Genomic DNA, 13,587 nt, shown 5'->3' with positions numbered 1-13,587 from the left:
TCCTGACCTTGTGATCCACCTGCCTTGGCCTCCCAAAATGCTGGGATTACAGATGTGAGCGACCGCGCCCAGCCTTATTTTAATTCTTAGCATGTACGAGGGTATGTCACCTAGACCCAGGTGTCAATTGCTTTTTTAAAATATGCATATTTTAAATGGAAGGATTACAAAATTCAGTAATGCTATAGATTGAATAAATATTTAGTTTTCGTTTTCAAAATAAAACTCATAAGCAAATAAATCATTTTGTTTGAATGCGTCAGTTTTAAGTAGTATTGTAAACAAATTTCACTATCGAGTCTTGTAGTCAAAGCTTTCATATTTCTTCTCTTTCAGGTCAGTAGAGAAAATATTTTTCATGCCTATGTTTTGAAAAGAATCGTAATCAAAATTAAAAACAAAAGTGCAAATATTTTGAAATCCAAAATGAATCATAAAAATATTAAAGTATGATTAATAGTATTAACTCTTTTGTAATGCAAGAATTACTTGGGCACTTAGCCAATATTTACAACAACATACAGTTATATGAGAAACTTAGTCATCTGTCTTTAGGTGCATAAATGTCGAAACCTATTAATTCCCAATGGAGATGAGAGATAAATATAGAATAAGCTAAAAACATTTTTCAAACTAGGCACAATCCCTCTCTCTATTAGACTAGGGACAGGGAAAATGTAAATGCTTGGGCAAACTTGTAGCTTAATCAGAAAGTTATGCCCCTCACCTTGTTAAACCCCCTTCCCAAGAATTTCTCTGCCGGGCGCAGTGGCTCACGCCTGTAATCCCAGCACTTTGGGAGGCCAAGGCGGGTGGATCACGAGGTCAGGAGTTCGAGACCAGTCTGGCCAACATGGTGAAACTCTGTGTCTACTAAAAATACAAAAATTAGCCAGGTGCAGTGGCGGGCACCTGTAGTCCCAGCTACTCGGGAGGCTGAGGCAGAAGAATCATTTGAATCTGGGAGGCGGAGGTTGCAGTGAGTCGAGATTATGCCACTGCACTCCAGCCTGGTGACAGAGCAGGACTCTGTGTCAAAAAAAAAAAAAAAACAAAAAAAAAAAACTTCTCATCTAACCATCTTTATGATGATCTTTTACAAATAAAGATTCAATAATAACAACCATAATAAAATAATGACAACACCTTATATTGAATATTACTTTGCTATTTACAAAGTCCTTTCGTTTAATTATTTCATTTGACCCTTACAATAGCTCTATGAAGTAGTCATGGTAGATACAATCAACTCATTTTACAACTGAGAATTCACTTATATGTATATATATATCCCTTCAATAGTTTCAGCTATATATACTAGAGCTGGGGCTAGAATTTAAGGTTATCTGATGCTCAGTCCAGTTCTCTTTCCCTGTATAATACAGTTTCCTTGAGATGGTGCTTCCTGAATTTTTTTAAAGTTGTTTTAAGTTAAATGCAAGTCAAATTATTCAGTTTCCTCTTATACAATTCCTATTTCTGGGTTAAGACTTCTGAAAACATGAAAGGAAATAAAATGTGAGCAAAACATAGATTTAAGAACTCTTAGGCATGGATTCATCAAAGACAACCCAACAAGAAAAAGGGTATAACCTAATGCTATATTTCAAAAAGTAATGATTAGGGAAAGGAAGACAACAATCTAAGAGAAACAAGAGAGAGCTGGTTTAACTCAGCTGTTAACCCAAAGTTCAGCTCCCCCAAAGTTGTATTAGCTTCTTAAAATAAACAGAAGAAAAAGTACTGAGATTCAAACTCTTGCCCAAGAGAAAACCACATTGAATACAGTGGGAATCGAGTCAAAAAGTCTTCCACATCATAACAGCGTCAAGTCTGAACAGAACTGACCAAGCAGGAAAAAAATGAAAATAAATGTGATGGAAGCTCTGAAAATACACTATAGGAAAAGAAAGAAGGAAAGAAGAGAGAGAGAAAGAAGGAGGGAGAGAGAGAGAAAGGAAGGAGGGAAGCACAGAAAAGAACTTGAAGAAAAATCAACTTAAAGATCAGAAGGAAATTATTACCATTTGTTTCATGCTATAATATACATTAATGAGATTACTAATTCTAAAGTGTGAGCTCAAAGAGAAGATGATAAAACCACAGAATGAGATTAAAAGGAAGATGTGACTGAAACTATATCATCATAGGACTAATCAATAAGCTAGAAGACGACAAGGAAGAATAGATACCACTGAAGATAAAATTATAAAGCATAAAATATGAATTCAAGTAGAATAAAAATAATGCTCATAAATGAAGGAAAAGTAAAGGATCAAAATTCCAACTAATAATCATTGGCATCTCTGTGCTAGAGAAACTACAAATGAACCAGAAGCTGTGGTGAAAGATATAATAGCAGAAAAATCTCCACACTCTCACCCCAAGTGAAGAAAAAATATCTGGATATGCAAATTAGTTCCAAGAAAATTGTATATAGAAGTCTCAATATAGAAACTACCTTAGTTAGTAACTACTGAACATCAAGTACAAAGAAAGAATTCTTTAGATGTCCAGGAAAGCACATCGCCCACTGTAATGGTTAATTTTATGTGTCAACTTGACTGGGCCACGGAGTGCCCAAACATCCGCTCAAACATTATTCTGGGTGTGTCTGTCAAAATGTTTCTGGGTGAGATTCACATTGCAATTTATAGACTGAGTAAAGCAGATTGCACTCTCCAATGTCAATAATCAAATGAAGACATACTAGAACAAAAAGGCTGAAGAAGAGAGAATTCTTTCTGCCTGGTTATAAGAGCTTTTCTAGCCTTGTGACTTAGTCTGAAACAGTGGTTCTTCCTGCGTGTCAAGCCTGCTAACATTTAGACTGAACTATTAGAACTTTCAGTTCTCTTGATTCTCAGGACTTCAGATTCAGACTCAGACTGGCTCTCCTGAGACTCCAGCTTGCTGTCTCCAGGTCTCGAGATTTCTCAGCTTTCACAGTTGCATAAGCCAATTCCTTATAATAAATCACACACAGAGCACATCCTATTGGTTCTGTTTCTCTGGAGAACCCTGACTAGCACATATGTACAAAGGTGAAAAAAAAAAAATTGGACTGGCTTCACAGGTATCCCTAGTAACATACAATGGCAGAGACTAGAGACACATCCATAAATTCTAATGAAAAGAAACTGTGGCCAGGTACTGTGGCTCACGCCTGTAATCGCAGCACTTTGGAAGGCCAAGGAGGGTGGATCACCTAAGGTCAGAAGTTCGGGAACAGTCTGGCCACATGGTGAAACCCCCTCTCTACTAAAAGTACAAAAGTTAGCCAGATGTGGTGGTGTGCCTGTAATCCCAGCTACTCGGGAGGCTGAGGTGGGATAATTGCTTGAACCTGGGAGGCAGAGGCTGCAGTGAGCCGAGATCGCGCTACTGCACTCCAGCCTGGGCAACAAAGCCAGACCCCATCTCAAAAAAATAATAATAATAAAAAATAAGAAAAGAAAAAACTGTGACTCAGATTCAGTCATGGCATCTTTCTAGTATAAAGACAATAACAGATAGTTTTAAACATAAAAGAACTGGGAATATCACAAAAGTGCCCTTCTTGAAAAAATATCTGACAATGAAATCTAAACAAATAACAGGTGAATCAGAGTAAAAATCAGAGAAGCTTTGGTATAAAGATTGGTGGGGAATAACACTTCCGTTTAAACCAAGAAGTTATACTAAAACAATGAAAACTATGATTACAGAAAGTAAGCATTGTAAATCTGGATAACTTGAAAATAATAACATAACTAACAGCCAATGAAGATGGGCAAAGAGAAGATGGAAGAGTGATAATGTTCACACTTTATACTACCTAAAATTGAGGAGAAAATACTTTTATTTTTTAAATTATTTATTTTATTTTTTGAGACAGAGTCTCACTCTGTCACCCAGGCTGGAGTACAGTGGCACTATCTTGGCTCACTGCAACCTCTGCCTCCTGGGTTCAAGCAATTCTCCTGCCTCAGCCTCCTGAGTGGCTGGGATTACAGGCATGCGCCATCATACCCGATTAATTTTTGTATTTTTAGTAGAGATGGGGTTTCACCATGTTGGCCAGGCTGGCCTTGAACTCTTGACTTCAGGTGATTCACCTGCCTCGGCCTCCCAAAGTGTTGAGATTACAGGCGTGAGCCACCGTGCCCAGCCAGAAAATACTTTTAAATGTTCTTCACAACCTCTTTTATAACTTTAGAGGGATATTTTAGCAAATATTTCTTGGGGAGGAGAAACATTTTTTTTGAAGTTCAAGAATTCCTCCAATTATATTTCATTTTATTTTTCTTCTATTGAATTCAACAGTTTTTACTGAGAAACAGTACTTACACCATGATGACATTTTTATACAATATCACTATTTGACTGTATGCATAGAAAGAGGCAAGTCCCTTCGGTGTTAACTGTGGCAGTGTCTAGGTGGTAGTATTTTAGGTGATTCACTTTTACTTTTCATGTTTACTTTCCTAAATAGTTTGAATTTTTTTCTTTTTTTTTTTCTTTTTTTTTTTTTTGAGACAGAATCTCGCTGTCACCCAGGCTGGAGTGCAGTGGCGTGATCTTGGCTCACTGCTGCAACCTCTGTCTCCTGGGTTCAAGCGATTCTACTGCCTCAGCCTCCCGAGCAGCTGGGACTACAGGTGCACACCACCACACCCGGCTAATTTTTTGTGTTTTAGTAGAGACAGGGTTTCACCATTGTTGCCCAGGCTGGTCTCAAACTCCTGAACTCAGGCAATCCACCTGCCTCAGCCTCCCAAAGTTCTAGGATTTCAGGCGTGAGCCACTGTGCCCGGCCAGTTTAATTTTTTTTTTTTTTTTTTTTTTTTTTTTTGAGACGGACTCTCGCTCTTTTGCCCAGGCTGGAGTGCAGTGGCGCGATCTCGGCTCACTGTGAGCTCTGCCTCCTGGGTTCACGCCATTCTCCTGCCTCAGCCTCCCAAGTAGCTGGGACTACAGGCGCATGCCACCACGCCTAGCTAATTGTTTTTTGTATTTTTAGTAGAGGGGTTTCACCGTGTCGATCTGCTGACCTCGTGATCCACCCACCTCAGCCTCCCAAAGTGCTGAGATTACAGATATGAGCCATCGCTCATGTCTCAAGAAGAATCACTTGAACCCAGGAGGCAGAGGTTGCAGTGATCTGAGATCATGCCACTGCACTCCAGCCTGGGTGACAAGAGCGAGACTCCATCTCAACAAAAAAAAAAAAAGGAAAAAAATTAAGGCTTTTACTTTCTCCCACTTTAAACATACATGACTGCAGTCCATTTTACCTCCAGAGTAAATAAAAAAAAAAATGACCGGCCGGGCGCGGTGGCTCAAGCCTGTAATCCCAGCACTTTGGGAGGCCGAGACGGGTGGATCACGAGGTCAGGAAATCGAGACCATCCTGGCTAACACGGGGAAACCCCGTCTCTACGGAAAAATACAAAAAACTAGCCGGGCAAGGTGGCAGGCGCCTGTAGTCCCAGCTACTCGGGAGGCTGAGGCAGGAGAATGGCGTGAACCCGGGAGGCGGAGCTTGCAGTGAGCTGAGATCCGGCCACTGCACTCCAGCCTGGGCGGCAGAGCGAGACTCCGTCTCAAAAAAAAAAAAAAAAAAAAAAAAATGACCCAAACATTATCTTAATGAGGCAGAATTCATATAAGTGTGGGCCATGATAGCAGGTTTGAATACTGACTCTCATTTCTAGGTCTGAATAGAAACCTCGGTTTAAATACTGACCCTTTGAAATCTAGGCTTGAATATTGACTCTCATTTCCTGGCTGTGTGACCTTGGCAAGTTCTTCTTTCTGATTCCCAGGGCATATGACCACGGAACATGTTACGTGATGGTAAGAATTAAACAGACAACATATGTAAATAAATTGGTACATATTAGGTCCTTGGTAAATGGTAGCTGCTATTATTTTCAAAATAATCATTTCATTAAATCGAAAGAAGGGACTTGAAAAGACGACCAAGTTGGAAAACATTCTGGAAACCTCTCCAAAGGCAACTTTTCCCACTTCCACGACATCTATTAACTTTTTCGTGTCTGTGGCAGGAGTGTGAGGGCCCTTTCCAGGGGAGGTGAGAATGAACAGTTTCAACAATGAAAAGTGGTAGTAGAGTCGCTTTCCTCCTCGGCACTATGTAGACCAACACAGAGCCTGGCTCTTTCTGGACTCAAATAGAAAGGAGGTCTCTGCTCATGATTTCATGGTATCAGCTTTGTAGCATGCAGCTGGATTAATTTTTATGAGCCCTTAGAGTATATCATTTACCAAGCTGTAAGTGCAATCAGGTTGCCTGACTTCCCAGAAACTAGGTTCATGAGATAGTGCTGAGCCTTTGCAGGTCAATGAATGACCAGCATGAAAACCCTTCCTAGCCCTTCACTGAACCGTGGCTCTCGAGGGTGTAGTTCTGCATGTATCACTGGGCTGCAGAAATGCTTTCCAGTCCAGCTCACAGCGCTACGCACACAGCAACTCCTTCTCCATCTGAAGAGGACATTTATAGGGCACACACAGCTGTCCAAAGAGGAACAACTCCTTCAGCAGTGCACTTTAGGCTTGGCTTTTGTGAGAGAAGAGTAAATACGAGCTTTGTGGAAGTTAAAGATAAGAAAATACTGCGTCCTGGCTACAGGTCCAAGTCTAATCTCTTACACTCACAGAGCCCATCTTTTGAGTCATCAGCACAGAGCTTACTAGTTCTTGCAAGTAAGAGCATTCTCTCAGAATCTCAGGCTCTGATTCTAATCCTGAGTTAGGCTAGACAGCACACTTACCACCACCCCGTCTTTGGCGTCAGGAGCTGATGGGCCAAATGTATATCGGGTTCATAATTGCTGGGATGATTTTTTCACATTCAATTTTGCATTTTTTCTTTCTTTTTTTTTTTGAGACGGAGTGTCACTCTGTCCCCCAGGCTGGAGTGCAGTGGCTCAATCTTGGCTCACTGCAACCTCGCCTCCTGGGTTCAAGCAGTTATCTGCCTCAGCCTCCTGAGAAGCTGGGATTACAGGCACACACCACCACGCCCGGCTAATTTTTTGTGTTTTTAGTAGAGATGGGGTTTTGCCATCTTGGCCAGGCTCGTCTTGAACTCCTGACCTCAAGTTATCCACCCTCCCTAGCCTCCCAAAGTGATGGGATTACAGGCATGAGTCACTGTGCCCAGCCTGGATCTTTATCTTCTATAATTTTGAGAGAATAGAAAAGCAAGGTACAAATGCACTTTATAGCACTCTATCAGGTACTCTGAAAAAAAAAAGTGAACTGTCAGGCCAGGCACAGTGGCTCATGTCTGTAATCCCAGCACTTTGGGAGGCCTAGAGGGGCGGTTCACTTGAGCCCAGGACTTCAAGACCAGCCTGGGCAGCATAGCAAGACCCCATCACTATAAAAAAGAAAAAAGTTTTCTAAATAGAAATTATAAAGTAACTTAAGAGTATAAGTTGATTGTTTGTAGGCCAGGTGTGGTGGTTCACACTTGTAATCCCAGCACTTTGGGAATCCGAGGCAGGTGGATCACCTGAAGTCAGGATTTCAAGACCAGCCAGGCCAACATGGTGAAACCCCATCTCAACTAAAAATACAAAAATCAGCTGAGTGTGGTGGCACACACCTGTAATTCCAGCTATTTGGGAGACTGAGGCAGGAGAATAAATTTAACCTAGGAGGCAGAGGTTGCAGTGAGCCAAGATCTCACCACTGCACTCCAGCCTGAGCGACAAAGTGAGACTTGGTCTCAAAAAATAAATAAATAGTCCGGGTGCAGTGGCACACGCCTGTAATCCCAGAACTTTGGGAGGCCGAGGGAGGCAGATCACCTGAGGTCAGGAGTTTGAGACCAGCCTGACCAACTTGGAGAAACCCCATCTCTACTAAAAACACAAAATTAGCCAGGCGTGGTAGTTGGGTAGTAATCCCAGCTACTCGGGAGGCTGAGGTGGGAGAATCGCTTGAATACGGGAGGTGGAGGTTACAGTGAGCTGAAATCATGCTATTGCACTCCAGCCTGGGCAACAAGAGTGAAACTCCATCTCAAAAAATAAATAATAAATAAATAAATAATTTAAAAATAAAAAATAATAATTGGATTGTTTGTAAAACAAAGGACAAATGCTTGATGTGATGATACCCCATTTAACTGAAATGATTATTATGAATTGCATACCTGTATCAAAATACCTCATGTACCTTGTAAATATATACACCTGCTATGTACCCACAAAAATTTCAAAACACAAAATAAAATGAACCAAGGACTTTAGCAGATGCATCACTAAAGAAGATTTAGGCTCTATCACCTGCCACCACTGCCAGGGCCAAAGTGGTTCACTGAGCTGTGAAGACAGATTCCAGATGCTGGGAACTCACGCCTCCAATCTCAGATGCTGTGTCCAGCAAAGGCTTCGTGGTTCTGGCCTACAATGGCAGGCTGGACACCTCCTGCATCTTGTTGTGGCTGAAGGAACAAGGCAATGACATCAGTACCTACCTGGGCAACACCAGCCAGAAGGAAGACTTCGAGGAAGCCAGGCACTGAAGCTTCGGGCCAAAAAGGTGTTCATTGAGGATGTCAGCAGAGAGTTTGTGGAGGAGTTCATCTGGCTGGCCATCCAGTCCAGTATGCTGTATGAGGACCACTACCTCCTGGGCAGCTCTCTCCCCAGGCCCTGCATCACCCGCAAACAAGTAGAAATCACCCAGCAGGAGGGGGCCAAGTGTGTGTCCCGTGGCAATGATCAAGTCCGATTCAGCTCACCTGCTACTCGCTGGCCCCCCCAGATGAAGGTCATTGCTCCCTGGAGGATGTCCGAGTTCTACAATCAGTTCAAGGGCCGCAACAATCTGATGGAATATGCAAAGCCACACGGGATTCCCATCCCAGTCACTCCCAGGAACCCGTGGAGCATGGATGAGAACCTCGTGCACATCAGCTATGAGGCTGGAATCCTGGAGAGCCCCAAGAACCAAGCGCCTCCAGGTTGCTGCATGAAGACCCAGGACCCATCTAAAGCGCTCCCAAAAACCCTGACATTCTCGAGATTGAGTTCACAAAAGGGGTCCTGGTGAAGGTGACTAATGTCAAGGATGGCACCATCCACCAGACCTCCTTGGAGCTCTTCGTGTACCCGAACGAAGTCGTGGGCAAGCACCGTGTTGGCCGTATTAACATCATGGAGAACCGCTTCATTGGAATGAGGTCCCGAGGTATCTACAAGACCCCAGCAGGCACCATCCTTTACCATGCTCATTTAGACATTGAGGCGGTCACCAGGAAGTGTGCAAAATCAAACAAGGCCTGGACTTGAAATTGGCTGAGCTGGTGTACACCGGTTTCTGGCACAGCCCTGAGTGTGAATGTGTCCGCCACTGCATCACCAAGTCCCAGGAGTGAGGAGAAGGGAAAATGCAGGTGTCTGTCCTCAAGGGCCAGGTGTATATCCTCTGTGGGAGTCCCCTCTGTCTTTCTACAATGAGGAGCCGGTGAGCATGAATGTGCCGGGCAATTAGGAGCCAATCGATGCCACCGGGTTCATCAACATCAATTCCCTCAGGCTAAAGGAATATCACCATGTCCAGAACAAGGTCACTGCCAAATAGACCCCTCTACAATGAGGAGCTGGGGCCTCCTCACTTTGCAGATCCCCCAAGTACCGGCACCAATAGTTGTGATAATTTGTAACTGTGGCTTGTTCTCCCTGGCTGGTAGCGGACTGGGGCTGCCAGCCTCCAGTTTTGTTCCCTGGTCCCCCTGAAGCCTGCAAAAGTGGTCAGCGAAGGGAAGGGGGAGAGGCAGCTGCAGTGGGGAGCCATAAAATGACAATTTTTAAAATATACATTTATAAAAGAAGAAGATCTACAAGAAGATAAGCCTATGAAAGATGCTCCACATCATATGTCATCAGGGAAATACAAATTAAAACAACGATGAGATACGCACCTATTACAATGACCAAAACCTGGAAGGCTGAAAACACCAAATACTGGCAAGCATGTGGAGCAAGAGGACCCTCCTTCACTGCTGGTGGAAATGCAAATCGGTACAGCCACTTCGGAAGGCAGTTTGCAGTTTCCAACAAAACTAGACATATTTGGCCGGGCGCGGTGGCTCAAGCCTGTAATCCCAGCACTTTGGGAGGCCGAGACGGGCGGATCATGAGGTCAGGAGATCGAGACCATCCTGGCTAACCCGGTGAAACCCCGTCTCTACTAAAAAATACAAAAAACTAGCCGGGCGAGGTGGCGGGCGCCTGTAGTCCCAGCTACTCGGGAGGCTGAGGCAGGAGAATGGCGTAAACCCGGGAGGCGGAGCTTGCAGTGAGCTGAGATCCGGCCACTGCATTCCAGCCCAGGCGACAGAGCGAGACTCCGTCTCAAAAAAAAAAAAAAAAAAAACTAGACATATTCTTACCATACACTTCAGCCGTCATGCTCTTTGGTAGTGACCCAAATGAACTGAAAACATGTCCACACAAGAACTTGGCTCACTGCAACCTCTGCCTCCCGGGTTCAAGCGATTCTCCTGCCTCAGCCTCCCAAGTAGCATCACTGTCTTGGCCAGACTGGTCTCAAAATCCTGACCTAAGGTGATCCGCCTGCCTTGGCCTCCCAAATTGTTGGGATTACAGGTGTGAGCCACTAAGCCCTGCCAAGATGTATTTCATTCAGTAGGTGAATAGATAAATAAACTCTGGTACATCCAGACAATGGAACATTATTTAGCTCTAACCAGAAATGAGCTATCAAGCATGAAAAGACATGGAGGAAACTTAAATGCATATTACTAAATGAAAAACACCAATCTGCAAAGGCTACATATTGTATGATTCCAACGATATGACATTCTGGGAAAGGCAAAACTACAGAGACAATAAAAAGATTAGTGGTTGTCAGGAGTTGGGGATTAGGGGGAGGATAAACAGGCAGAGCACAGAGAATTTTTAGAGCAGTGAAAATAATCTGTAAAATTCAATAGTGTTGAATAATTCAAGGCATGTCATGCATTTGTCCAATCCCATAGAATGTACAACACCCTCATACGCAACTATCAACTTTGGGTAATAACGGTGTGTCAGTGTAGGTCCGTTGACAGGAACTACTGTTCCACTATGGTAGGGGATGTTGATAATGGACGAGGCTATGCATGTGTAGGGGAAGGGAGTATATGGAAAATCTCTGTACCTTTCTCTCAATTTTGCGGTAAACTTAAAAATGTTCTGGCCTCGTATGGTGGCTCACACCTATAATCGCAGCACTTTGGGAGGCGGAGGCGGGCGGATCACCTGAGGTCTGGAGTTTGAGACCAGCCTGACCAACATAGAGAAACCCCGTCTCCACTAAAAATACAAAATTAGCCAAGCGTGGTGGTGCATCCCCGTAATCCCAGCTACTCAGGAGGCTGAGGCAGGGGAATCACTTGAACCCAGGAGGCAGAGGCTGCAGTGAGCTGAGATCGTGCCACTGCACTCCAGCCTGGGCAACAAGAGCAAAACTCTGTCTCAGGAAAAAAAAAAAAAAAGTAAAAGGACATGATTAGAGAAAATTCAAACAGCACAAGTCACCAAATTCCTAAAGGAGTGATATCTATAGTTGCCTATCAACGTGTTAATGTGGTGGTGTGGAGGCCTGGCTACACCCAACACCTACCTGGGAACCAAACAATTCCAATAACTAATCCTCCTTTTAATTCCTAGAGTTGTTGCTTTTCTTTCCCACACCTTTTTTTACTCTCCCTCCCTCCTGGAGGAGGAGCTGAGACATCTGCAGATACACCTTCCTGGGAAGGTAATCGGCTAGGTCGGCTAGGTCGTGGGAGTTTAAAGTCCAGCCCAAGCCCTCATCCTTATCTCATTGTCAATTGTCTTATGAGGAAATAGTCCAGGCACAATAGCGTCTTCTCTTCTTCCAGGTCATGAGTTATTTCCTTATAGATCTTTTCTAACCAGTCATACCCTTAAAACAAGAGCTGAAGAGCAAACCTGTGCCATTCTTGATGTGAAATGAGGAAGATTTGGAGGTACTGACCTGTGAAGTTTCCATTAATATGTAGCCATGAGCAGTGGCTCACGCCTGTAATCCCAGTACTTTGGGAGGCTGAGGTGAGTGGATCACCTGAGGTCAGGAGTTTGAGACCAGCCTGGCCAACATGGTGAAACCCCGTCTCTACTAAACACAAAAAATTAGCCGGGCGTTGTGGCTCATGCCTGTAATCCCAGCTACTTGGGAGGCTGAGGCAGGAAAATCACTTGAACCCCGGAGGTGGAGGTTGCAGTGAGCCAAGATTGAGCCATTGTACTCCAGCCTGGGTGACAGAGTGAGAGCCCATCTCAAAAAAAGAAAAAAACGAAGGAATTATTCTCCTCATATAGTTGAGCATAAATTCAGCTAGCATGGACTTGGGGATCTGCTAACAGGCCTCCATAATATGTGCACAATATGTCCATCCATAATGCATAAATATGGAGTGCATACTGGGAATTACCTGCCTAACACGTCTTTTCTAAGAATATATTTCTTCCCCACCCCCACTCTCAACTCCCACTCAGGTACATTTTTACCATAGGAGTCATTCTACACATACCTTAGGGCCCTGTTCCCCGGTCATTGTTCATTCATCCACAGGTTAGCACTGGACTTAAGCTGGGCCACAGTCCTTCTTTGTGGCTCATAGCCTAGGGATGACGGGCAAGTTGAACTAATCTCTCTTCACTGGCTCCACATTTATTAATAGATATGAACTCACATGCTCCTGGCAAGCTGAGAGAAGAAAGCCACTCTGAAATGAGAGAGTGAAGCCAACATTCAGAGGGGAACATGAGATGAGAAGAATCCTGACAACCTTCTAGTGTCTGGCTTTCAGCATTCAGAACCCAGCTGCATCTCTGCTCTTCCTGTGTCTTCATTATTCAATTATTCCTAGAATTCTATTTTAAAAACAAAAAACAGATCAAAAGAAAATACTGGAATCAGTTGAGCACCGTGGCTCACGCCTATAATCCCAGAACTTTGGGAAGCCAAGGCGGGCAGATCACCTGAGGTCAGTAGTTCCAGGCCAGCCTGACCAACATGGAGAAACTCCATCTCTACTAAAAATACAAAATTAGTCTCGCGTAGCAGCAGGCATCTATAATCCCAGCTACTAGGGAGGCTGAGGCAGGAGAATCACTTGAATCCAGGAGGCAGAGGTTGCGGTGAGCCCAGATTGCGCCACTGCACTCCAGCCTGGGCAACAAGAGCGAAACTCCGTCTCAAAAAGCAAAAAAAAAAAAAAAAAAAGAAAATACTAGAATCCTTATAATCAATTGCCCTTCTTGCATGAGGTAGTTTATGTTGGGTTTCTAACATCTACAACAAAAAGTTCCTAAAAATTATATAGAATGTGGTGCTCTTCAGTGCTCAGATTGTGTGCTAATGAGATATCACCTGATCACTGGGAGAAGGAAGTGAGATAATGAACACAGCAATGCTTTGTCAGCTGTACAACATGATTCACCAATGACTCTTCTGAAGCCCTTAGATTCAACTGACCGAAAATAAAAATTTCTGCTTAAAGACCAAAGGGTTTGCCAAGCTTTATAATTTTCT

General features: G+C 43.5%; 1 pseudogene; it reads left to right on the top strand.

Moving 5' to 3' along the window:
• Nucleotides 1-6,416: 6,416 nt before the first annotated feature.
• Nucleotides 6,417-9,603, top strand: LOC105490008 (argininosuccinate synthase pseudogene; annotated as a pseudogene).
• The last annotated feature ends 3,984 nt before the right edge of the window (nucleotides 9,604-13,587 follow it).

Source organism: Macaca nemestrina, chromosome 2 (assembly GCF_043159975.1).
Source record: "Macaca nemestrina isolate mMacNem1 chromosome 2, mMacNem.hap1, whole genome shotgun sequence".
Lineage (NCBI taxonomy): Eukaryota > Metazoa > Chordata > Mammalia > Primates > Cercopithecidae > Macaca > Macaca nemestrina.
This window is presented reverse-complemented; position numbering and strand designations above follow the sequence as displayed.